Source organism: Balaenoptera physalus, assembly GCF_965194825.1.
Source record: "Balaenoptera physalus genome assembly, chromosome: 16".
Taxonomy (NCBI): domain Eukaryota; kingdom Metazoa; phylum Chordata; class Mammalia; order Artiodactyla; family Balaenopteridae; genus Balaenoptera; species Balaenoptera physalus.
The window spans coordinates 20,173,093-20,200,482 of NC_138898.1; the positions used below are offsets into that span (position 1 = coordinate 20,173,093).

Consider the following 27,390-nt stretch of genomic DNA (forward strand, 5'->3'; position numbering starts at 1 on the left):
TGATAATGGATTCTCACAATGCTGTTAACAATCTCATTAGGCTGTTTGGTGTAAGGAGGAAGCAAGAGCCCTTCTAACTTCTCTCTAACACTTTGTGAACAAACTACAGAGCTGCTCAGACCCGTTTCCTCCTTAAGCAAAGGCTGCAGCTATGGTTGAAGGGGTCCAGGAGACTCAGAGCCCCCAAATGTCTCTTCCATCATGGCTGAGAGACTGTGTGCCACAAGCTATTAGCTCATCTGGATTAAGAACCACCTTCTCTCTCCTTCCCAAGTATTCACTACGAAGCCAAGACATTGCTTTCAGCCCCAGAATTTTACACTTGGGTAACATAATGGCCCTTGTCTGAAGGAAGAAAAAGATTGCATGTATGCCAAGCTCTGATATAATTTCTATCACAATATATCTTCAATGTATAAAAACATAAAGCTTTGTATTAACTGTTTATCCTCATGTCTCATATACAACTATAATACAAGACCCATTCACAACTGGAACAGAAACAAAACAACAATAGCCATTACATTTGAATTAAAATATTAATTCAATGTGCGTCTTGTGTTGTGCTCCTGAAACTAAATTGCCATTTGAAATCTAAACATGGCGCACTGATTGTTCTGTTTCGACAGCATCTTTTCTGTCCAGCAAGCTGATGTTACAATGCACTGTGTGATGAGTCAATATCCATCCCACTGTCTCACATCGTTTGCCTGTTTGAGCTGTTACTGAAGCTTTGTCCTTACAAATGGATTGAGGACATTAATTGACCTTCACTTGGAAATGGACACCTCAGTTATGCAGTTAAATCTCTTCTCATCTTTTTTTTTTTTTTTTGATATAAACACAAATGGGGGTACTGGGAAATAAAGGTGTCTAGTGTCTGGTAATATATAAGTAGAGAGCAGTTGTCTCTATGACCCAGAATATATTTGCACTGATGCTTTTTTACTATTATTATTAAAACAATAAAGACACCATTGGTCAAATAATTAACATTGCGGAAAATTGAACACCTGCCTTCTCTCTTTCCTAGGAGGCTCATTTACTCGGCTTGTAAACTGGCCCTCAGCAGTCTTCTGGATCCCCTTAAATATTAGTTTGAGTGTGTCTCAGACTAAAGTTACAATTCCAGCTACACTAGCGCAACTATGGTCTTGGCAAGATTTTTTTTTTTTTTTCAAACCGAATCTTTGCAAAGCCCTGTGTTTTTCTAATCTAGCCTAGGATAGACTAAAGTTACCAAGAAGGCAATACACTTTGAGAGTTTTGAAATGCCAAAATCTGTCAATACATCCCTGAAGAATTAGGCAGCCAACATCAGGATTTTCTTCAATGTACAGAAAAGTCTAGAGATGTTTCTCTAGAAGCTGTGTGTGTGCCCTGAACAAGGGCCAGGACTAGGGTGAGGCAAGTGAGGTACTCACCTCAGGTGTCAAATTTAAGGGGATACCGAGAAACGCAGTATTCAAGATAAATAATAATTTAATGCAATATCTTTTTAAGAAATCAGAATTAATCCAAACAAATCAACGATGAACAGAATATCAATATTTTAAATAAAGACCATTTCTCTGTTGAGTCATATGGAGCTTGAGGCAACAGGAAAAATGTGTGTCTCTATACACATGTTTTTACATATTTTATTAGTGGCTAATTTTTTTGCAGAACATTAAAATAGTTGGGAAAATATTGAAAATTGAAGTGTAAGTGGACTAAAAGTGACATTATTTTCAGTTTAAATGTTTTATTTATACCAAACAATAATTTATGATCAATTTACTTCAGCTTAAGTTAACTAAAAATTGTGTAAGATTGTCACTTGGTGAAGAAAATTCATCAACATGGCACTCTCTCAACTGAAAATGAGACAAGCAATGAAGTCAATTTTGAAAATATTGTTGATGTGTTTGCTTTCATTGAATCCAGGGCACACATACTTCCTTCTGTCTCGGGTTCCAATATGACTTGGCATGGCAGTCCTCTGGGCAAGGCAGAGGATAGATCTGAAGATTAATTAATGCTTGGAACAGAATAAGTATGTTTTAAGTGTTAGTTGTTATTGTTATCACAATCTCTTCTCCTGCGCTCCAAATCAGAAGCAGGACTTCCGGCTGACTCTGCCAAATACAGTTCTGAAGAACTGAGAGGAAGATGATGAAAGCAAGCTGGAAAATAATCCAAGGTTTTCAGAAGTCACCAAGTGCTGCTCCCACCTCGATGCTGTGTTATCTCCATGGTAACCTCAGAAGTAATGTTCCCCACTCCTCCCCTGCCCTCAGATTCTTCAACCCCACTCAGCCTTGTGGGCAGAGGAAAATCCAAATCTTATGGGGAAGAGGGGAAAGTGGAGATAACATGGTGTTGCAGAAGGCTTTGGGTGAGAGACCAGATGGTTTCCAAAATTCTATAACCCTACAGTCATCCTTCTGGAAATGGGGATGTGGAAACGCACTTCCTTAGCAGTGTTCTGTGTATTAAATGTCCCGATTTTTATAGGGTGTCTGAAGCAGTACCCAACACAGACTATGCCAAGAATAAATGTTTACAAATGCAAGAAAAAGGAAGGAAGGAATGTGTGCTGGTTTTCTACCACTGCATAACAAATTACTACAAGCTTTAATGTCTTAAAACAAGACTCATTTATCTCATGGTTTTGTAAGTTTGGAAGTCCAGGGGGGCTTGATTTGTTCTCTGCTGAACATCTCACAAGGTTGAAGTCAGTGTGTCAATTGGGCTGAGCTCTTATCCTGAGACTCTGGAATGAAACCACTTCCAAGTTATTTCAAGCTGGTTCCCTGCAAGGTCCCTTCTTTTTCACTTAATCTTTATAACAACATTATATGATAAGCCATGATCCCATTTTACAGATGAAGAAACTCTTCAGCAATTGAACAATTCCCCCAAGGTTTCAGTGTTTGTAAATCTAACTGATGACTCCAAGTTTTTGTTTGAAAATAAGAGAAAATACACGTTAATGTGGAAATCAGGCAGTAATTAAAGGCTTCATTTCTTTCTGGAAAATGATGTGGCCATTGGCAAGCTTACCAGAGACAGCTACACACCACATTAACCCTGCTTCCATATTTCCACTTGCCTTTTCAAAACCCTTTGGCAATCTCAGGTCTTAGGAATTTATACACAAAAAGCTATACAGTGCCCTAGTCCTTCCAACCACCTAGAAAGGAATGTACTGGGTAGACACCAGGCTGCCTGATGTGGACCTAGGTTAGTATAAGTTTCTAATGCCAACTGAAAGTTGCCTATTTGCATATAACTTTATTTTCTAGTCCTCCAGTTTGGAAGCTATAGTCCCAATGCCTAAATACTGGAAATTCAGGGATCTACAGAAGTTTTAAGGAGGGTGTTCTAAGAAAATTCAAGTGCACATTCACTAGGTCACATACTCTATTCCAGACTTTGTATGAGCCCCAGGTGATTTGTCTTTGACCACCACAGGCCTATGCTTAGCTCTCATTGAGACTGTGAGATTGTGAGGCTATACTTTTGTCCCTTTCCTAGAAGTTGAGACAAGAAAACATTCACTAATTCAACAAGACATCCCCCACCAAAGGCTTTCCCTAAAAGATAAAATTGAAGGATGGTGTAGTCATCAGTACCCTGGGTCCCTGTTTTCTAACTTGGGCCACATAATATAACCCGTGCTCAAAATTAAACTTGGTGTGAAACTTGGGGTCTCTTTAAACTATTTACTTGGGGCTTCCCTGGTGGCGCAGTGGTTAAGAATCCACCTGCCAATGCAGGGGACACAGGTTCGATCCCTGGTCTGGGAAGATCTCACATGCCTCAAAGCAACTAGATGCACCACAACTACTGAGCCTGTGCTCTAGAGCTCGCAAGCCACAACTACTGAGCCCGTGTGCCACAACTACTGAAGCCCTCGTGCCTAGAGCCCGTGCTCCGCAACAAGAGAAACCACCACAATGAGAAGCCCGCGCACCGCAACTAGAGAAAGCCCGTGAGCAGCAACAAAGACACAACACAGCCAAAACTAAATAAATAAATTCATTAAGAAAAAGAAAAAAACTGTTTACTTGTTTAATCTTTTGGTCTCTGTTTTATCCTTATTTCTCAGTGGAAATTCTTTTTGAGAAATTCTAGTCTCTTTTGAAGAACCAAATGGGAAATGGATTTTTCCCCTTTTTAAGTCAGGATAGACAGGGAAGCAATGTGACCCTAACTCATTAACTGGCTGTCTTTGGGAGAGGGCCAGTGGCCCAGAAGAGAAGCCAGACGGGGTCAGAGACCTCAAACTGACAGATGTGGCAGTGGAGGATTCCAGGAAGAAAGGTCAGAGGCTGGCCAGGAACTAGAGCCATTTGCCCAGATGCAGAACCCCAGAGGGGTGAAGGTAAAGGCTTGGGCAGTGTTTGGACTGAGTCATGGGGGAAACTGGTTAGCAGCTAGGGTCAAGTTTGGGACAATGGGGCACTGTCCAAGGAACTTGAGAAAAGAGAGGGAGGGCAGGCAAGAAGGCGTTGGTGGGACTCTGAGAAGTTAGTTGGATCATCTATATAAATGGCTTTACTTAACCCCTCTTGTGGTCCCCATCATGTATGCCTAAATGTGACAATATGCTGTCAAAGGATAATGGGGCAGCATATAGATCAACTCCATTGTATAAGGATCAGGGAGAAACAAACAAAACCATGAACTTAAAGAACAAAGAGAATTAGTAGGAATTGTCTGTGACGATTGCCCACTCTTCCTCAACTGTGTCATCACAATATCAAGTATCACGTGGGCAATTTACTGACCTATGAGCAAAAAATGGTGCCTGATGTGACGCAGTCTTCCATCTCTGACAGAGTCAATGCCCTCCCACTGAGAGAAGAGACAATGAAGACTTGACCCTGAACCCTTTCCTGAGCTTGGAAAGGGGTCTTGGACCAGTTTATTTTGACAAATTTTGCAAAATGCCTTTATCCGTGCTAATTTTTTAAAGACCCACTTAACTTGCAATCCATTTAAAATTTATTGAACAACACATCCTATTATGTTGGCAGAATTTCCTCTTTAAAACAATGTCCTCGCTTCAAATATTTTAATGATAACACCAAGTAAGTAACTACTAAAACAACTCACAAAATAATGCCTTCTTTGGACCAGACTGAACTAGGCAAAGAGGACATGGATGAAGAAGACATGCCAGAATTCCAACTAATAAATAGAGAAGGAAAGATGGAATTAGAAAATCACCCCTTGGCTACCACTACAATAATAATTGTTTCAGGCAAGGATCATTAATGGATGCTAAAATTAGTGGGTGTAAGTACTATGAGAAACAAGATATTTACATAGTCTCAGAGTATTTCCCCACAAGATACTAATTAATTACAAAAAGAATAATAGTAACTTTACAGTGGAGAAGCCTGGCAGACAGCACCTAAATAAAGCAATGAAAGTAAACATCACCAAAAAATGGGGGAGAGGGGGTGTCAAATCAACATCATTTGTCTCGTGATATGAAGCCCTAAGAAGTACATAACATCACTTCTGTGGTTTTCCTACCAAAACGGCATAGCCTGAATCTAATTATGAGGAAACCTCAGACAAACCCAAATTAAGGGGCATCCTACTGAATAACTAATTTGTACGGTTCCAATATGTCAAGATTATGAAAGACAAAGAAAAGCTAAGGAACTGTTCCAAATTAAAGGAGAACAAAGGGACAAGACAGATTAAAGGGACAGGACAACTAAATGCAACTACGCGCGCCCAGATTAGATCCTGAATTGGTCCCAGGATTTAGTGGGATGACTGTTGAACTTTGAATAAGGCTGCAGATTAGATGATAGTATTGAATGAATGACCATTTCCTGATTTTGATAAATGAACTATGTAAGAAAATGCCTTTGATCTTTGATAACTCACACTGAAGTATTTAGAGGCAAGGAGGTATCCTTCATTCAAACATTTCAGAATAAAGTGTATGTGTGTGTGTGTGCATGGATGGATAGATAGATAGATAGATAGATAGATAGATAGATAGATAGATAGACAGATAGATATAGAAAGGGAAATAGATAAATAGAAAGGTAGATAGGTAGATAGATAGGATAGAATGATTGATAGAATAATAAAGGAAATGTCAGTTTTTAACATTTGCAGATAATCTAGGTGAAGGTCATATGGAAATTACTTATACGCTTCTTTAAACTTTTCTGTAAGTCTGAAATCATTTCAAAACAAAAAGTGAAAATAAAAATAGAAAGTTTGTAAAAGAAGGCGTGGTCTCTGCCACCAAGTATCTCATAGCTTCATGGGGACAAATGGGCAAGTCATCATAAAGAGATAAACATAGTTCAGTAAACTACAGGGGGGGGCAAAGCGGATGGGATATAATTTCTGGAAGTAAAAGAGAATAGACATTTTCTAGAAAAGACACTAAGTTTCGGTTAGGCAAACTCATTGCCTTCCTAGCCCTTAAGAAAAATATTCAGGCTTATCATTTTGAAAAGCCAAGTCAGTTGCTCCATGTTGTTATAAGAAATGTTTTAGCTTACAGATCACTCTGCCCAAGAGTCCATCCATTTATCTATCCAGTAACATAGCCATTTATCCATCATTGGCTCCCCCAGACTGTAAACATTAATTAAGCCATTTTACACTCAACTTACAGCAGCACTGCGCACCTCTTTCTTTGTTAGCAAAGATCCAAGTATTTTTAAGAGCTCTCCTCTGTTAGTAGTTTTGAAGTATACCATAGGGATAAGTTTCCATGAAGGAGTCCTCAACCTCATTTAACTTTGTTCTAATAAATCCATTTGTGTGCCCCCTGTTTTCTAGGGAGAGAGAAGTAGGGGTCTATAGGTATTAAAGCAGGTGCCTCTGTAAATAAAGGAAAATATTTCCAAGTGATTTCACTGAGTGCACGGATGTAAAGGAGTATTAATACCCCTATCAGTGGGAGCAATGGATATTCAGAAGCCAAAGGAGGAGAGAAATTTTGGGAGGTGACACAGAGAGTTTCCCAGTTTCCTGGGCAGGAATAGAAAGCCCCCGGCAAGCTTGAGCCACGGAGTGCAGGAAAATTGAAGATATGTCTTCTTATCTTCAATCCAATACCACTGTTTTACCTTTTCCAGAATCATTGGCCTTGACTGAGTTAGTAAATTAATTAACTTCCAAATTCACAACTAGATGATGTGGCAAACAAGATTTGGAATCAAAGCAGAATCAGATGTTTCCTGATTTGCACTGACCCATCTCTAGTCAGTTCCAGGATGACACCCTTATTTTTATCCCTGATAACTTCCACAAAAATCATATATGACCAATGACTGCTGATCATGAGTGCTGCCATGTGACATGGCATGAATGTTTTACTTAAAATCAAATGCCTAAGAAAATATTCTTGTTTACTCATTCAGCATCCATTCATTCACTCAATAAGACTTCAGTGAATGTCTATTATGAACCAAGAGCCATGTTCTTTTACAAAAGGTGGTCAATTGCAGACTTGTTGACATGTCATCCTAAGTGAGGAAAAGCTGGACTGAGAGTCAGGAGGTCTGGTTTGGACTTCGGTTATGCCATTATGTACCTACATGTTCTTGGATAAATGGTGTCTCCTCTCTCAACCCTGGTTATCTCATCTGTAAGGTGAGATTTCTTTAACAGTAGCTCTTTGGTACCTTACAGTACTATGTTGTTAATGGCTAGCCTTGATGGTCCACCTAATGCCCCCCCCCCCAAAATATGACCTCAGACTGAAGAACTCATTCAAAGGGAAATATACTAAAGAGGAAAAAGGATGGTCACTGTCACAAGATTACCCAGTACAGGTAAGAGTATGGTTTTGCCAAAGGTGAGGAAAGATTCTCACAGAGGAGGTTATAAGAAAGATAAACTTTGGGAGAAGAGAGACTCTAATCCTGTCAGAGAGAAAGTTAAGATCTTTTCAGGTGAGAAAGTGGTTGTCTTTTCAGATATCTGGGCAAGACAGACACAGATAGGAGTGCAGACTGGAAACGAAACACAGACTATTGTTCACTAATTGCAATGGATGCAATTAGCCTTTAACATTTTTACAAGGGAAACTTTACCCCTTGTTTATAAACTAAAGAAAAATTTTGTTGACTTGGGAAAATGACTGAGGGATGACTTGTAAAGTATTTCCCAGGTCTAAAATGCTATGATACAATTCACCAAGCAACCATGTTGTTAACATTGGATTCATGGTTCCAGAGGGAAAAGTGTTTTCCTTAAAGACACTTAGGATGTTTAGACACCTGATCTGTCTCCTTTTCCAAATGTGACAAGACTTTGAGTTATTGCTTCATGAAGGGACTGGAAAACACCCTGAGAAGCTGTTTATTTCTTAACTGCTTTGCTGTAAGCTGCTGTCTTAAATTCTAAACAGCTTAATAAAACTTTCCAACAATTTCAGCGTTTTCTAAATTTAAGAGGCCATCTTTATGGTTTTTGGAAGAAAGGCCAGCAGTATTGTCACTAAACTATTTCAGGAGAAAACCTAATTTTAACAGATGAAATAATAAAAATTGAAGTGATGTAGTTTAAAACCCCCTAACTACTCAGTGTGCAAGTGACTAACACCCCATTACCTCACCCGGCTGATTCAGAAATATGAGTGTGTTAGACTGGAAGATTCATCTAAATGTCAACCTCAGCTGCTTTGCATCAAGAGAGAAACTTACTAAATCAGCTAACGCATTGAACCCAAGACTGTGGACATCTAGGGGCCCATATCGTTTTGGTCCAGAAAAGGACCTAGAGGAAAGCTCTCATATGAACTCTTTCATTCCTTAAAACTAGATGTTTGCTAAACAGACGTGGAGGCAAGTGTAGGGTTTCCCAACATCTATGGCAAAATCACTCCATTCTCATAACCATGCAAGGTAGACATTATGATTTCAAAAGACACAGGTTCAGAGGGTGAAGTGACTTATCTTCAGGCTCGGAACTTGCAGAGCTGGAACTTGAACCCAGGCTAGACTCCAACGTTCTTTTAGAGACCCAGGCTGCGGCCCCTTGGGGTGCTGCTGCCCTTTGTCTGGGCTTCACACTGAGACCTTGCCTCCGTCTAAGAGTACTATGCCCCTCACCTCTCCTCTAGTCATCCCTACTCCTTTCCTTGGCTTCTGGCAATCGTCCCATCTCCTTCTTCTTTGGGCTATAGTTTCTGCACCTATTCACTCGTTCTCGGCCTTGTGATAAGTCATGTGCAGAAAGCAGAAATGCACGCAAGCTTTAAATGGCTGATCTTGGCAACAAACCCATCACAGAATCAGCCCAGAAGCTATTCCTGTGCAAATTAACAGCTGAAGCAGACAGCCGAGCAAGCACTGTCCAGTGTGCTCACTTAGGGCGATCTTGATTTTCAGTAGATTTCTCCTTCCTGTTTCAAATGTCATTATTGGCACAGAAGGAAATAGGGCCATAAAGGTTTGCATTGTGATTAAGACTTGGCAGGGCTCAAATTCTTTGAGTTAAATATTTAAATGTCCCAGATTTCCCCTACTGTTTCAGAGCTGATGGCTCTTTTCCTCTGGATTAAAGGCCATAACAAGCACCTGGCAAGAAAGTATACCATTAGAGGGAAATAGGTCTTTCCCCCTTTTCTTTTCATAGGAGACAGTGCAGGTGCATCAGAACCCGTCCACTGAAGCATCAGCCATAGTTTCTAATGTCCCCAGTGTATGAGATAAAAACCCCCAAATTCAGGAGCAAGTCCTCCACACCACCATCTCCCTCATCTGCCCCCATCATAGCCTAAGCATTATAGATAAAGCCCTGTGGATTTTACCTCCCAAACCTTTCTCAAACTCACCTACCCTTCTCCATTTCTATTGCCACCATCCTATACCCAATCATCAGCATCTCTATACTGACTGACACAGTTATCTCCTAAATGGCCTCTTTGCCTTCACTTTGCTCCTATAATGATCCATTCACCACCCCACGGCTGGAGAGAGCTTCTCAAAATGCGCACTCCTCTCTTTGCCCTACCGATGTTGACATTTTAGTGATTCCACACTGATGGCAAGATGAAAACATAAACTCGGTGACACGGCCTGCCTGGACCCAAAACGTGCATCCCCTATCTGCCCCCTTAAGTCCATCGCACACTGCCTCGCTCATCTGTACTCTCTTAGCTCCTGCCACACCGTCCACCAAACTCTCCCTGACCCCAGGCCTTTACACAAGCTCTTTCCTCTGCCTGGAGTAACTACTGCCCACTTTGATGAGTTCTCAGCTCACCTGCCACCTCCTCAGAGAAGCTTCCCCTGGCCCTTCAGATGGGACCATGCTCTCAATTTTATTCGTTCATTGTGCTCCGGACCTCCTTGTCATTGCATCTATGACAGTTGCAGTTTTAGTTCTTTGTGGGATTATTTCCTCGATTTTTGTCTCCCCTTGTCAGACATTTGGGTTCAGAACCACGTCTGATTTCTACTAACCATTGAATCCCTAGTGCTGTGGAAGATTATGAGATACCTTAAAAATTAATCTCCTTATGGTATTTTTGAATATTTACTTGTATAAATGGATGCAAGGAGGAAAGCCTTGAAGAGTATTGCTAGTCCAATACCACTGTTTTTCACAACCTTAGTGATGTCTTAGTCAATGGGTTAATGAACACAAGATAGTTGAGCACACTTCAACTCATGACAAACAGTATTTAAATTGTAAGTAAATAAATGTAATTCTCTATAACACTCCAGCCAACATATAAATATCATTTTCAATAGCTAACACAGAGATCTGAAGGTTACAAGTCAATATTCTTTGCAGATACATTTCAAACAAATCCCTCAATGTTATAGGAAAGCTCTTGTGCTTTCTAGTACATTTGCTTAGACAAAAAACATTACAGTGACAGGATACAGAGTAAGTGTGGATTTAACTGCAAATACAAATTCAGTAACTGATATGGACACATTCTTTAATCTTCTTCCTTATCTTTCTAAAAACATTGAAAGGCTAACCCAATGTATTGCATTCTCAAAGCTATTGGTGTGTTAACCACTTCATCACAGAAAGTTTCTCCATTACACACCCCTTAAACGTGAAGCTTATGGGTTTCAACTACTCTTTTGACAAATATTGAATCAAATCATTTGGTTTTTTAATAATGTATGTCTATAGAAACCAATATAGTGTTGGCCATTTAGTTTGCACTTAATAAATATATGTTGAATGAATAAATGGCCAACTAAGCTGTAAAGTGGCCTGGGTGGGACAGGACCAGGCAGGTGATTACATAGATAGCCAAGCCGTTCCTCTGTAGCAGAGTTTCTCAACTTCCATGCTATTGACATTGGGGACTGGGTAATGCTCTTTGGTGCAGGGATTGTCCTATGCATTGTAGGATGTTTAGCAACTCCCTGAATCTCCACTTATTTGAGGCCAGTAGCACCCCACACCCCAGTGGTGGCAATCAAAACTGTCTCTAGACATTGCCAAATGTCCCCTGGGGGAGGGGGGCAAAATTGTCTCAAGTTGAGAGCCACTGATCTAGATTTACAAAGTGAAAATCAACTTGCTATTCACCATAGCTCAGCCAGAAGTGATTTTACAGTAATTACGTGGACAGCATTCACATAATCCTCGACCTTGTGAAGAGTAAGAGAACAGGACGTGTTCATGATTTGGCCTCTTGGCACAGTGGAAAATTCAGAGACTTTGGAATCAAGCGGGCTTTTGTTTGCATCCAGGGTCTACCTACGTACTGGCTCTGATAGTGGGCAACTCACTCAACCACCCCGAGCCACAGCACCCTTGTCTCTCAAATGGAGAGAACAACAGCAGAGTGGTTCCAAAGATTATATAAGCCAATGTGCACATGTGAAGCAGTTATAGTCTCTGATGCAAAGTATGGACACGGTAGTCCAGTGGTTGCCATCAATGTTATTTTGATAACACTGCCTCCTACCTCCACCTTCCTTTCCTTGCTTGAACCCCTCTCAAGGCTCACCTTTCCACTTCACCAGCATACATACGGCTTCAGCCCTTTATAATCTCTGCCTCTGACCCCCTGGACCATCATATTTATGCTTTCGGGAACATTGCACATTACTTTTCGGAGTATTTAAAGATAAGGCTGTGCAATAACATAGCTGTCTTTGGGGCCCTGGAACCTTTCCCTCTGCCACCACTATTGACTTGCCTCTGGTTGTAGTTTCTGACCAAGAGCTGTGTCGTTGGCGTGCCTTCTCGTGTTAAGAGGTCTTACGGTAACAGGTATCCTCAGTCTTGGCCCACAGCGCTGCAATTTAGCAGTTGGCAATAGGCTGTGGATGTCATTAAGCCAAGTGTCTCCTTCCCCAAACAACACACAGCCAGGCTTCTAGGTCACTGTTACGTGCACGGAGGTGTAGGCATGAAGAGGACCCACAGAATAAGCTCAGGATCTACAAGCTCGGGGAAGGGAGTGTCCTTTGACTAGGTTCTCAATGTAATGGGGTGATGGGGAGCACAGAGGCAGGCAACTTCATTGGGCCTGACCTAAGGAACCCACTCACTTCCACGCAGTCTATGCGCTCTTGCAATTGTGCCTAGAGAGAGCTCCACTGGCCCCTCCCATTGAACCATCTCATGGGGGTGAAGGAAGCATCTGTGATGGAAAAACCATAACACCTGTGTGCACTTACAGGTGCCAGAATGGTAGCAGCGGCCACAGTTCCATCAATACCCAAGACCTCTCTGAATGATAGGTTCTATCCATTTAGATTGTTGAGTCTGATTTTCCACTTTGTATATTTAGAGAAGGGGGCTGTCATGTTAATCATTGGTTTTCTAAATCAAACTTAATCTTACACATGAGTCACATTAATTTCCCTTCATCTCATGTGCTCTGAGGGGCAAGCCTAATTCCATTTAGAATCCACTAATTCATAATTCGTGAGTGTGTAGCAGGGGCAAGGCTATATGAGGAAAGCTTTGGGGGAAACTGATATTTTAGGAGACATTTAAATAAGTAATGCATAAACTATTCTTATTCTACTAAAGATGCTGTTTACATACAAGTAGGAAACTGTCCTCATCTCTTCATGAAAGAAAGCTATAGAGCAGCACTGCCCGTAGAAATATAATGTAAGCCACATATGTAATTTTATTTTATTTTACTTTTTAATTTTTTACTGAAGTATAGCTGATTTACAATGGTGTGTTAGTTTCTGGTGTACAGCAAAGTGATTCAGTTATACACATATACATATATATATATTTGGTATATTCTTTTCCTATTCTTTTCTATTATGGTTTATTACAGGGTATTGACTATAGTTCCCTGTGCTGTACAGTAGGACCTTGTTGTGTATCTATTTTATATGTAGTAGTTTATCTCTGTTAATCCCAAACTCCTAACTTATCCCTCCCCCACCACCCTTTCCCCTTTGGTAAGCATAAGTTTGTTTTCTATGTCTATGAGTCTGTTTCTGTTTTGTAAATAAGTTAATTTGTGTCATACTTTAGATTCCACATATAAGTGATACCATATGGTGTTTGTCTTTCTCTGTCTGACTTATTTAGTATGATAATCTCTAGGTTCAACCATGATGCTGCAAATGGCACTATTTCGTTCATTTTTATGTCTGAGTAGTATTCCACATCTTCTTTATCCATTCATCTGTTGATGGACATTTAGGTTCCTTCCATGTCTTGGCTATTGTAACACCTGTGTAATTTTAAATGTTATAGTAGCCACATTTAAAAAGTGAAAATAACAGGTAAAGTTAATTTTAATAGTATCATTTATTTAACCCACTAGATGCAAAATATAATCATATCAATATGACATCAATATAAACATTATTGATATATTTGACATTCCTTTTCTCATACTAAATCTTTGAAATCATTGTATGCATTTTGCTCTTACAGCCCATTTCAATACAGACTAGTGACATTTCAAGTGTCTCCTAGCCACATATGACTAGCAACTCTCATATTGGACAGCACAGTGCCCTAGAAGGATCCATCCCATTTCCTGTCTTCTTCCGCCTCTTCTTCCTCCTCCTCATTGCCTCATGAGTCATCAGTGTAATAGACCTTCTGGTTGCTATTGTTCATGCATTTCCAAAGATAACATATATTAACTTTGGTACGTGCATTCCCTCTCTAGAATCCTCAGTGGGAATTAGTCATAATGTATACTAGGTCCATATTTTTCAACTCCCAAATGTGAGGTCAGGGTCTGTCAAGTTCAAGTAAAATAAAGGGAACATAAGAGTGAATTTCTGAATTTAAGCATATTTTGCAAACTCTGGAAAGGGTAAATTGTTATAGTGTCTTTGGGATTTACAGAAGTTTAAGCTCTGCCACACTGAGTTCTCCCAAACCTTTGGATATGGACAGCCTGAAACTTTAGCCTAGATGAACTTTCACCTGAGGAGCTACATTCCCAGACATCATTCCCAAGTCCATTAGCATTGTCCACACTGGTCCAGCAGACCAAAGTATTAATCTATCTAGAAGGAGAAGAAGCTTGAACACCAAAAAACTGAGCAACAGAAAGCAGCTTAATTTTCTCACCTTCGTGAAGCTGATGAACACACTTCATTTAAGAAGTAGATTTTTTGATGCTTATTTCATCTGCAACTTTCTTGCGACCACCATACAAATGTAATTAAGCCACAGAGAAAAAAAATATCGCCAGGTGAAAGTTCAGATTAAGATTAGACTAGTGTTCAATCATTAGCAATAACGAGGAAGATCTGTGTGTACAGTAGGTTAAGATGTTCATGATGTTACCAGATAAGCAAATTATAGGTCACTGTGTATTGCATGATCCTTGGCAAAATGTATGTTTAAAGATGTAGATGAGGGCTTCCCTGGTGGCGCAGTGGTTGAGAATCAGCCTGCCAATGCAGGGGACACGGGTTCGAGCCCTGGTCTGGGAAGATCCCACATGCCGCGGAGCAACTGGACCCGTGAGCCACAACTACTGAGCCTGCGCGTCTGGAGCCTGTGCTCCGCAACAAGAGAGGCCGTGATAGTGACAGGCCCAGGCACCGCGATGAAGAGTGGCCCCCGCTTGCCGCAACTAGAGAAAGCCCTCGCACAGAAACGAAGACCCAACACAGCCAAAAATAAATAAATAAATTTAAAAAAGAAAAGATGACTACTGTCTAAAAAAAAAAAAAGATGTAGATGAGTTATGTAGATATAGACATGGGGATAGATGAAGATATGGCTATGTCTGTAAAGTCAGGGAGATGAGGCACCATAAACTGAGAGTGTTGCTATGGAGGGTAAAATTAAATGAGCAAGTGGGCACATTTACTTCTAACTTTGTTTAAATTTTAATATTGCAGCTAGTCGGTTATTTCTTAGAATTATTAACATTATCAATATTATAATATTATCAATCACCATTGGTAATAAAGGTAGTAAAGTACTAATATGATGAGAATAAGTCAATTCTGTTCTAAAAAAACTCAAGTGACAAGAGTCTCTGGTACTGAAACATTTACCCACTTGCCCTAACCTTGCCTTGACATTGACCCATCTGATGCTGACCTCAAGCGCTGGCTAATTCAGCGACTAGAAACTAGGTGATAATTAACATCTACTGATCATTCAGTAAGAGCTTCACTTGTCTTCTCTGAACTTGTTTAACAGTTTCATGGGGTAGGTATTACAATTCCATTTTACAGATGAACAAACCAAGATAGAGAAAGACTGAGTCGTGTCACCGAGGTCACACGTTGGCCAGAATTAGAAGCACCTTGTGGTCTGGCCCTTCAGTGATGGCAATGCTCTTGACTCTGGGATTCTCACACCATTCAAGGGCCTGTGAGCAGCAGTACCCCCCAGATGTTGAAACTTCCGCACATAAGCCACTTGAATTAGGTAAGATATATGTTTCATTTGGAAGAAGAAAATCTCTGCTCGAGCTCACCCGAGGATGGGTGGTTGCCAGAATCAACAGCCTCCTAAAATTGCCCGTAAAGCCAGGTGTCAACTTGCTGAAGTGCAAGCCAGAAAGAATAGGGCACCAAGGGAGGGTGGATGTGGGTGTTTTCAGCACGTTGTCAACATTCTAATGACTGCAAGTTTTGTTTTAAAGAGGATTTGAGCTGCAAAAGGTGTCACCACCAACAGGCTGCAGTTTTAATGATTTAGCTTTAATTGCAAAAGTGAACCTCATGCTTTTGAGAAGTGTGGATTCCATAAACAGATTGAGCGTGTTATCTTGAGTGCTGCGTGTCTAACAGTTGGTGGGGTTCGGTTTATGAACTGCTTGTTTAGCATTGATTTGGCTGAATTTTTAAAGTTATTATTATAATTACCCCCAAAGGGCTTCAAGTCACAATCAAACACCACCAAAGGCAATGACAGACGATGACAAATTATTAATGTCTTCTTTCTGTTCTTCACTAATTTCATAATGTTATCTGCGCAAGCATCACCAGCCAACATGTATCCACCCTGAACGAGCTTTGGTGTAATGTGTTTTTCCTACACTCCGACACAGATATGTTTTGAAAAACTTAAAATAAAAACCTATGCAGTGAGAAGAGGAGAAAGATGAATACGATGAACACAGAGGAATTTTAGAGCAGTGAAAATACTCTATATGGTATTATAATGTTGGGTATGTGTCATTATACATTTGTCCAAACCCATGGATTGTACAACTCTGAGAGTGAACCCTAATGGAAACTAGGGACTTCGGGTAATTATGATGGGTCAGTGTAGGTTCATCTCTGGTAAAAAAGAAGTGTCCAATTCTGGTGAGTGATATTGATCATGGGGGAGGCTATGCATGTGTAGGGGCAGGGGATATATGGGAAATCTCTGTGCCTTCCTCTTAATTTTGTTGTAAGCCTAAAACTTCTCTAAACAAAAAATGAAGTCTTTAAAAAAACCTATGTAGCTAAGAATTTTAAAAGATTACCCCCCAAACATTTTCTCCTTATTTGTAAGACTCAGCTATTTGTTAAGAGTAAAGTCAAGCTGGCCATTTTAATACCATTACCTCCCCTCCCCTATCACAGCACCCTTCCTGGCTCCAGATTAATTACAGCCCGGATCTAACCCTCAGGCTTGGAAAACACTCTGCTGATGAAGTTTTCAGCGATAATGGATGGTTTGTAAGTTTCTTGTACAAATCGCTTCATTTTAAGTACCCTGGTCTGCCTACAAGTACTCCAAACCCCATAACTGTTTCTTGATTAGTCTAAGATATTTCATTTTGACTGCAAATATGCTGCTTCCTTGATGTATTTGAACAGAACATCTGGTTGCATCTAAAATGTACCAGTTCCGTGATTTTTGTTAAGCGTGTCAACTTCCTCTCCACGTCCTTCTTTTTTCATCTGTAAAATGGGGATAATAATCCATATTCTGCAGAAACGTTGATACAATTACAGGGGATGATGGATATATTATGTGTTTAGCACAGGTCATAAATTGTTTCTTTCTTCTACTAGTTCACGCTTCAGAAAAATGGAAATTGATTCAAGAAGGAAGAAGTAGAGTATAAGAAGCAATGTTGGGCTTCCCTGGTGGCGCAGTGGTTGAGAATCTGCCTGCCAATGCAGGGGACATGGGTTCGAGCCCTGGTCTGGGAGGATCCCGCATGCCGCGGAGCAACTGGGCCCGTGAGCCACAACTACTGAGCCTGCGCGTCTGGAGCCTCTGCTCCACAGCAAGAGAGGCCGCGATAGTGACAGGCCCGCGCACCGCGATGAAGAGTGGCCCCCACTCGCCGCAACTGGAGAAAGCCCTCACGCAGAAACGAGGACCCAACACACCCAAAAATAAACATAATAAATAAAAAAAATTTAAAAAAAAAGTATCCCTGAGTATTAAAAAAAAAAAAAAAAAAAAAGAAGCAATGTTAAGAAAGAAACTGGTATGGTAAACTTAATGGAAATCTTTTAAAATTTGCTTTAAAATCTAATAATTGTAATAATAATGCCTTTTTTAGGGGATAGCTGATAATGGGGAGAAAGTAAAATACTGGGAACAAGTAGTATAGAAGATGAAGATGGAAAAACCCCAGTTAAAGAGTTTCACAGGTCTTTTTGATGCCAAGAAAGGAGATAAGTTGCCTAACATGAGACTTTAAGATAATTAGGCATGTTAAAAACTTTAAGGATAAATACTAAAATAATAAGCAACATATAACTTCCAAACGAGTAGCGAGAAAAAGGGGAAAAAGCTAGAATATTCTAAGAGAAAATAGAAAATCAAATGGGGGCAGAGGCACACAAAGAAAATGAATTATAAATAGAAAACGATAAAACAGGTTCAAATCTATCAGATTGATATAAATTTAAAACTCATCCCCTACACGCAAATAAACAATGTATGTAGTAAGTCTTAGAAATACTATTCAATGGTCAGGAAGGAGAAAAAATTGCAGAATACTAGCTGCCTTTGGTTTTGAGAAGGCATTTATCAAAGAAAACAAAGCTTAAAGGAGTAAAACAACTAGAAAGAATTCTTTCAGTCAGATACAGCAGCATGTGGAATTAGAGGATACCCACTAACACTTCACTGATACTTTCAGGTTGATAAATATGTGATCCAGCATTCCCATGGAACAGAAGTTTAGCTCTGCCTGTGAGTTAATTTCAGACCCATGCAGACAAGTCTGATGAATTGCTTGGAACCACCTCTTGGCTGACTATAAACACTGCTTGAAGGTAATAATTACAAATATAGAAAACCCTTAAAGAGAATTGCCACTTTTCCTAAGGCCCTCCAAGGAATCAAAACCCATTCAGAAGTCCCAGTGTTTAAATCCCAAGACCCAAGAGTATGCGGCTTCATACTTTGCTATTCCTAGAACTCACAGCTCTCTTCCACCAAGGTTCGTTGTTGATTGGGCCCAGAGGGTTAGACTCTTCTCACTTTTATGCTGGAAACATTTGTTTTTGGATTTTTTTTTGTTTTTTGTTTTTGCCTCCACTATTGCTCCCTGAAATTTGTTTCCTGGTGTTTCACCTGCCATTCATATCTCGTGACTCTTGACTCTCTCTTGAGGAGCATGCCAGATCTCTGAGAGCTGCCAACTCTAGGCGCGTTTGCTTCAGTCAGTGCACCCTCTTCCCTCTGTTATGTCCCACAAAATGCTTCTCCCTGATTGGAGGAGTTAGTCACAAATGCAGATGCTTTCAGGGGCCAGGCAGACAGAACAACTAGATAAGGGAGCCCGAGCGGGAAGCAGGGAAGGAGGTGGGCATCTGGTAGTTCATCTTAGAGTTTTATCACTAGGGAATACGGCATAAAATAAACAGGGGTAGGGCAGAGGGTTACAGGGGACACTGATTATCAAGATGACTGAGACTTCCCAAGAGACTACATCTAGCCAACCCCTTTTAATTCTCTTGGGCATATTCCTAGGGGTAGAATTGCTGAGTCACACGGTAAATCCACGTTTATCATTTTGTGGAACTGCAAGACTGTTTTTCAAAGCAGCTGCATCATTTTACATTCCCACCAGCAGTGTATAAGGGTTCCAATTTCTTTACATTCTCACCAACACTTGTTATTGAATGTCTTTTTGATTATAGCCAACCTAATTGGTGTGAAGTGGTATCTCAGTGTGGTTTTGATTTGCATTTCCCGGATGACTAATGATGTTGAGCATTTTTTCATGTGATAATGGCTCATGTAATTTTTAATATTGGATATAGATAGTTTCCACCAAAAGGGACAGTTCTCTCTTCAGGGGGGTCCCACGTGTCTGCTCAGGGGTATGCTATTCATCCAGGCTTTGAAACTCACTAGTTACTCATTACCACACATCTGGGCTGAAGAGAACAGATTCCTAAGAAAGAGGCAGAAAGCCAGAGATTTATGCTTCTGTCTCTCTTTTCTCCCTTTGCTGTCAAGGGCAGCTGGGTCTCTCCTGGAACAAATTCTGTCAGAGAAATTCTCCACCAGACCAGCAACTCAAGGGGACACATGAAGAACTTGTTGTTAAGAATTTGAGCCAAACCACCGGAGCTTCCTGTGCCAGGTAAGCATGAATAGGGGCCGAAATCACCCATTACTAACCCCTCACCCATGACTGCCTGAGAGGTATTTCTCAGGCTCTAACCATGAAACCTGTTTCCTCTCGCCCCTCCGAAGCTTAGCCCAGAGAGGCATGATAATATCACTCAGCAAATGGAAAATATTTACTTTATGCTTATTCTAAGAAATGTGATCCATCAAAAATGAGCTGACAAGCCCTTTCATTTCCAAGGACAGTGTCCACACATTCCAGGCTGCCTCTGGACCCGGAATCAGACAAATCCAAGCCAGAGGCCAGTGAGGGCCACACAGATATCTTTATGGGTGATACTGCAGCATGAACTTAAGACACCATCTGCAGACTCAGACACCTAGGTTTCAGCCCAGCTCCCTCACCCCCTGGCTGTGAGATGCTTACGCATCTCTTAATGCCATTTTCTCCACGATAAAACATCAATAATAATAGTCCCTTCTTCATAGGACTGTTTTGAGAATTAAACAAGGCCATAACTGCTTGGTTCTCAGCAAAGGGCCTGGAACATACCAATCAATAAAGAAAAATTAGATATTCATATGATTTGGTTGTCAACTCTGAAAGGGAAGGCCATTGCATTTCTCAGATCTGGTAAGTTTTGTCAAAGTTCTCATTAAAGCGGAAACATAGACTATTACATGTAGTTCGTTTTGACCAACTTACACAACTCATGAGTTAACGAATTCATACTTAGTAATCTGAAGGAATTGGTAAAATCTTTGTTTAATTCCAAAAGAAGCAACTGAACAACTATGGGGTTGGGAAGATGGATCTAAATAGTCCCCAAATCAACTCTGAAAAGGATTTAGAGTCTGTGTAAACCCCAAATTCAATAAGCTGCCCACAGTCTATGTGGCTTTGGTCTACACAGTGACTAGCTCTGGGTAGGGCTAATTTTGCTGTATATTTCCTTTGTTAGGTCACAACCAGAATAAAAATGAAGCCAAAGTTGCAGGGATCCCATTTATTGCAAACTAGATAGTGAAACCAAGTTTTTAAAGTATCAGGAAATCATGCTAAAAATGAAGCCAGGTGTAGCAAAAAGCAATTCATTTGGAAACAGAAAATGCAAAGAAATAATGTAACTAATCTCACTATTATTTTCCTGTTTCTGCTGTGACAAATTACTACAAATTTAGTGGCTTAAAACAATGCACATCTATGTCTTAGAATTCTGGATGTTAGAAGTCTGAAATGGGTTTATAGGCTAAAATCAAAGTATTGGCGGGGATGAACTCTTTCTGGAGCTTCTAAGGGGAAATCAGTCCCTTGTCTTTTCCAGCTTCCAGAGGCTGCTTGGGTTCGTTGGCTCCAGGCCTCCTCCCAGCTATCACATCACTGCAGCATCTGCTTTTGTCATCACATCCTCTTGTCTGACTCTGACCCTCCCGCCTCCCTCTCATGAGGACCCTTGTGATTACATATCCAGGATACTCTTCCATCTCAAGATCTTTAACATAATCACATCTGCAAAATCCCTCTTGTCATGTAATGTAACACATTCACAGGTCTTGGGGATTAGGATGGGGACATCTTTGTGGCACCAGAATTCTGCCTGCCATACTTCCCTACCTGAAGGATTATTATGTGAAAGAGTGATAAGGGCAGAACTAATACAAATGGGTGGAAGTGGCAAGGATGGGGAATTTGGCCCCAAACAGAAGAATCTCAGTAACAATAAGAGGTGAATTAAGATGATAGGAGCTTTTGTGGGGGATGTGGGCTCTTCTTTATTGATATTGGGTCCCCTCTTCTACACATTTATCCACTCAGCCCATGCTGGGGGGTTGGATCACCTGGCCTCTGAGTCTTTCCAACTCTATGTGTCTAGATCTTTGTGAGTGCCTCAACACATGTTGAGGATTTGGAAGGTGTATCAGTCAGGATAGGCTATGCTATGCTGGGTAACAAACAACTCCAAGAATCTCAGCGGCTTCAATCAACATATTCATTGTGGGACTGCAGGGGGCCTCTAATCATTGTAGCCTCCCAGGGACTATGAAGCAACCACCATCTCAAATGCAGCTAGCCACTCTGCCAGTGGGAAAGAGAGTTCTGGAGGGTCTAGAAAGAACAATTATGCCTGGCCCAAAGGTGGCACATGTCACTTACACAAACAACTCCTCAGCCAGAACTGGTTGCATGGCTCCAACTAACCAAAATGAAGACAAGAACATGCAATCTGGAAGGCAAAGAGCTAGAAATAGCTGGTGAGCAGAAACAATGACCACAACAGTAAACAAGCTCTTTTCTCCCTCCCCATCAATTCATGAGTTTTAGCCATAAACTGGATTCCTTGTAACCACTAAAGGGTTCCTCTAAAAGGAGCTACTGTCTGTCTCTTAGTTCTGGATTCACTGATGAGACAGGATTATCTTATGCATGCTCTTCGTTAATTTTATCTCCATGGTTAGAATTTGACTTTTAAAAGATTAATAATAAAATGATGATGATGATGATGAGGATGAGGATGAATGTTTCCTGAAAATTCATGATGTGCTGAATGGTGTGCTAAGCACTTTCCACATTTACTTTCCTGGATCTTAGGCAGGGGGCATAAACAAACCATGTTTCTTGTTTCATAGCATACCTCTATCATCAGACTCATGCAAAGAGTGCTCTGTTTTATTCATGTGTCCCCACTCCTCATTTTAGCAATCATAATGCCTTTGATATTATATCTCGATCTTGTGTATGTCTTTGCAAGATGTGTAATGTTATTGTTATGCAGGTATTTTTTAATGCATAAAAATTAAAGTACTGTGAACTTGGTTCTTGCTTTCATACAAGCAGCATCATTTTTATAAGATCTTTCTATGTTTGTAGGTATACACTCACACAGTTTATGGCTTATAAGAACCACATAGTATTCCATAGTACATGTCCACTATATTTTACTTAACTTTTCCCTCAGCAGTGGGACTCCCAGGTGGCCTGTAATACTTCCCTGATACTTTAATCTGAAGGTTGGCAAACTTTTTCTACAAAGATCCAGATAATAAATATTTTTGGCTTGGTGGTCCTTAAGGTCTTAGTTGCAAGTGTTCAACTCTGCTGCAGTAGCGTCAAAGCATCCATAGACAGTACACAAATAAATGGGTGTGGCCAAATTTGGCCCGAGGGCCATAGTTTGACAAGTCCTGCTTCAAACAAGGCTGTGATGAACATCTTCTGTATGTCCCCTTGTGGACTTGTGTCACATTTTCTCTCAAATATACTGTAAAAACGAGAGTGAGACTGCAGCCTAATGGAGTAGACAAAGAATTGCTGGAGTTTTATTCTGAATGGTTGCATCGGTCTATTCTTCTGACAACAGTTCATAGAAACAAAAGATGTTTACCCACATCCCTCCCAACATGACCCAGCTATCTTAATTTTTGTCGATATGATGGGGTAAAATAGTATCTTGTTGCTTTTTTCACTCATATTTCTCTGTTTAGTCATGACTTTCAATATCTCTTTATATATTCATTGGTCACTAGCACTGCCTTTTCTGTGTATTGCTTGTTCATGCCTTTTGCCTTTGTTCTCTATTTCTTGATGATGTGTGGGAGTTTCTTGTGTAGTCTACATATTAGCCCTTTCTCAGTTTTAAAACTTGCAAGCAATTTTCAAGTAATCTCTCCCAATCTGTTAACTGTCTGTTAATCATGTCAGTCATGTGTTATACTCAGGAATTCTTAATTTTGACAGTATATGATTTGGGCTTTTTGAGACTTGGTTAAGAAATCTGTCTACACTCCTAGGTCACAATAAGAGTATTTTCTGTGATTAACCTTAGAGTTTGGCCTTTTATCTTGTGGCCTTTAATCCATCTTGGGGACCCTTTTATTTATAGTGAAGGCATATCCACCCTAATCCATATAGTGAGTCAGGTTTTCCAGAACCATCAGTCAAACCTGATGGATAACACTTTACCCACTTGGGAGTTCCGTAGTGGCCTAGTGGTTAGGATTCTGGGCTTTCACTGCCGTGGCCCGGGTTCAATCCCTGGTTGGGGAACTGAGAGCTTTCTCTTCTGTCCCACCCATGTATGTATCCATTTTGGGGGCCTCCACCATATTGTTTTATTTCTATGGCTTGGTAATATATTTCAATATTTGGTACAGCATATCTCTCCTATTTGCTCTTCTTTTCCAAAACTCACTTAGCTGTATACGGACTTTTATATTTCCATATACAATTGTATGCATTCATCTTGTCTCTAGATCCTTAAAAATATCTAGCTGGAATTTTTATTGAGACTGCATTGAACTCACAGTTCAATTTGAAGATAATTGATATCTTTTCAATATTAACATATCTCCTTCGTAAGAATGGAATATCCCTCGAATCATCTTTTATATCCTTTAATAGAGTTTTAACATTTTCTCCAAATGTTCCATGCATTCTTTGTTAAGCTAATCTCTAGACACTTCAGAATTCTCATGCGTATTTGGAATAGACTCTTCTTTCTTCTTCTTTATTTTTTTTTCTTTTCATCTAGTTGATTTTTGCTGCTATAGAGAAAGGCTATTGTTTTTGTGGCTTGATTCTGCTTTCTTATATTGTAATCCTCACAAGCAGACTTACGAGAGGGATACTCTTATCCCATTTTGTAGGTGAAGTTAGGTAACTGGTCATTCAACTAATAAGGGGTGAAGCTAGTGGGTGATGATAAGCGGTATCTCCCATCACAGGGAGTTTTGACCGTGCCGGAGGGTAAGTAGCGACAGTATATTTAAAACTCCCTGGCATACGAAGAAGTGCTCAATTTACAAAATGGAAACTCCCTTTGCAAATAGTATGATTTGGCTATTCCTCTGCTGACGCCTGCTGACTCCCAGGAACATGACTAATGCAAAGCACGTGGTCCATGTCCCAGTCAATAACAGTGCAAAGAGAAGAGACTGCCTCCTTTCCCAATGGGCCATTCTAACACATACCTCCACCAAGTTAAAATCGGCCTGTCAAGGCAGCAGGATGCTCTGAATAGGGCTTCCCCAGACTCCCTGGCCGGGCTGGCACCTCCTGTCATTTCCCTTGTCATTTTTGCTGAAATCTAGTCCCAGCTGCCACACTAGCTCCCACTTGGAAGTCTCCTGTCTGGAGCCAGTGAGGTTTGTCTGCTTTCTTGGGTTTGGGTAATAAATTGGGATCGTGGGGTCAGGCAGCAGGGGACCTGGCACCCAGGGAGCCCCTGACACAGATTTTATTAGATTTCTCTTTGCAGGGCCCGGGATGCCATCCCAGCAGGGAGCCCACAATCGCTCAGTAACCAAGATTTTGTCATCTCTGGCTTGACAAGGTCATTTTTTACTAGAGAAGGAAAAATCCCACATTAATTATACAAGCAAACTGGGGCCAAGGCCGTTAGAGCTGGCCTCCCTCTTGTGTGAAGGGGGAGTAGGAGAGGAGGTTGGTTTCCTCTGTGAGTGGGGAGTGAAGCCAGGAGAGAGGAGGGTTTACGTGTGGAGGTTGGACTTCCGAGACCCTTCGTCTCTGAAATGTGTATGTGCTGTCTAATTCGAAATGTGTGTTTATCTAAAAGAGACTGCAAGACGACTGAACCACGGAGCAAGCACGATCAAACCCACACTCATTCATTCACTCAACATATGTTCATAAAGCACCTGCTAGTTGCCAAACACACAGCCAGGCATTGAGAAGGAAAAAAATGATAAAAGAAGCATACTTGCTGCCCTCTTAGCAGTTCTGTTAGTATCATAGAGGGCTGGTACCCCGGAGTCTTATGCCTACCTACCCAGACCTGGAAAGTCAAGGTGAGCACACCATCACTCTTCTTGAAAGTTAGGAAACTCTTGCGCCCTTCCTGGTAGACCCCTGTGACGGATGTGCAAATTCTGAACCATTAGGCATCATACCATTTTAGCTCGGGATCGCTGTAGGCATTGAGCTAGCAGTGGTAACAATGAACTCAAAGCCTAAATTCTTCCTGACAACTTGGTATCAACCGCTTGGCTCATAAAGATGGAAGCGTAAATGAAGGCTCTTCTTTCAGAGCTGGTGATGCCTTATCCAGAAGTCACAAAGATTCCGTCAATCTATGAACATTTACATTAAGCTTGTTGGAGTGCACTGGGCAGGTTTCCCATATCCCTGGCCTACATATCCTTGTTCACCATCTTACTCCACGATCTGCCTTGTAATTGGAGACAGTCATTCATCCCCCATCACTACCACTCTCTCTACTGAGCTGTCTGTTTTGAAGTCTCCGGGAAGCCCATGGTTTCTTGTGTGCAGATGCTCCAGTAGTTACAACATTTGTACAATGGGTATTTTCCACCTCCTGAAAGACTTCCCTTGACTACACTAGTTTACTTCATGTCCTTTCAGCAAAAGAACATTTCTTCTTCTGCCTGTGTCTATATCCCACTCCCTCCTCTCCTCCTCTGAGACTAGACCCACCATGCCCGCTACAACAGTCTCTAAAGCACTCTTGATACAAAGCAGCAAAACAGCTCTGGCAGAGAACGCATCTTCCCAAAAAAGCTTCCGGAACATCAGTGTGACTCCATGACTCTAGGACCTGGGTCGGTTTCCCAAGTCTGCCATGTTTGACCTGAGCGACAATCAGCTGGTAACTTCATCTCTCTGAACATTGTAATCTTTATCTGTAAATACAGATAGGAATAAAAAGCTCTCACGAGGAGAGGATCCGTGAAAGTTACTGACGATTCATTGTCTTTGACAGCACTGGCACTCTGGGAAGCCTCTTCCTATCTCACTTTCAGCAGATAACCTGAGCAATTGCTTTTACAAAATGACCAAGGCTATCTGGTATGAGTACAGCATCTCCCCTTTATTTCCTTCTAAGTGTTGATGGAGGTGCATTCAGTTAAAGGTCAGGAATCTGTGCACAGCTTAGATGGGTCCTTGGCTTCATGGTGTCTCAAAGTACAATCAAAAGTGTCAGCCAGGATTGAGATCTCATCTGGTGGCTGCAGCAGGGAAGGATCCACTTCCAACCTCATGTAATTAGTGGTAAAACTCAGTATAAGTTCTGGGTACATATCAACCAATGAACCATCTGGGAAAAGCATATAGAAAGCAGGATGACCAAAGAGGCGAACATTGTAAAGGTCTAGGTAAGAGAGGTTCAGTGGGGAAACATTGGGCCATCACCAAGTACACCAACTAAAATCTCCCTCTGCCTGTTTCCTCTTCTGAAAATGGGAATAATAGAGCCTACCAGATAAGGTTATTGGAAGGGCTGAATGAATTAGTCCTTTTAAAGTGCTTAGGATAGGGTCCAGCACAAAGTAAGTTTTCTGTTGGCATTAGCTATTTTATTATTATTATTTATAATCCAGTTCACCTGGCTTTGCCTGCTCTGATTCATATCCTGTTGTTTTTCTGCTCTTCTGTGGTCTTTCCTGGCTCATAAACACAGTGAGTAT

General features: G+C 40.8%; 2 long non-coding RNA genes across 2 annotated transcripts; both read left to right on the plus strand.

The window, feature by feature from the left end:
• Positions 1-4,039: 4,039 nt before the first annotated feature.
• Positions 4,040-17,782, plus strand: LOC309645401. Its single transcript, XR_014254869.1, has 2 exons — positions 4,040-5,962; positions 5,999-17,782. It is a non-coding gene; the product is annotated as an uncharacterized lncRNA (long non-coding RNA).
• Positions 17,783-17,826: 44 nt separating this feature from the next.
• Positions 17,827-26,998, plus strand: LOC309645403. The gene is made up of 2 exons (XR_014254871.1): positions 17,827-19,960; positions 20,437-26,998. It is a non-coding gene; the product is annotated as an uncharacterized lncRNA (long non-coding RNA).
• Positions 26,999-27,390: the final 392 nt, after the last annotated feature.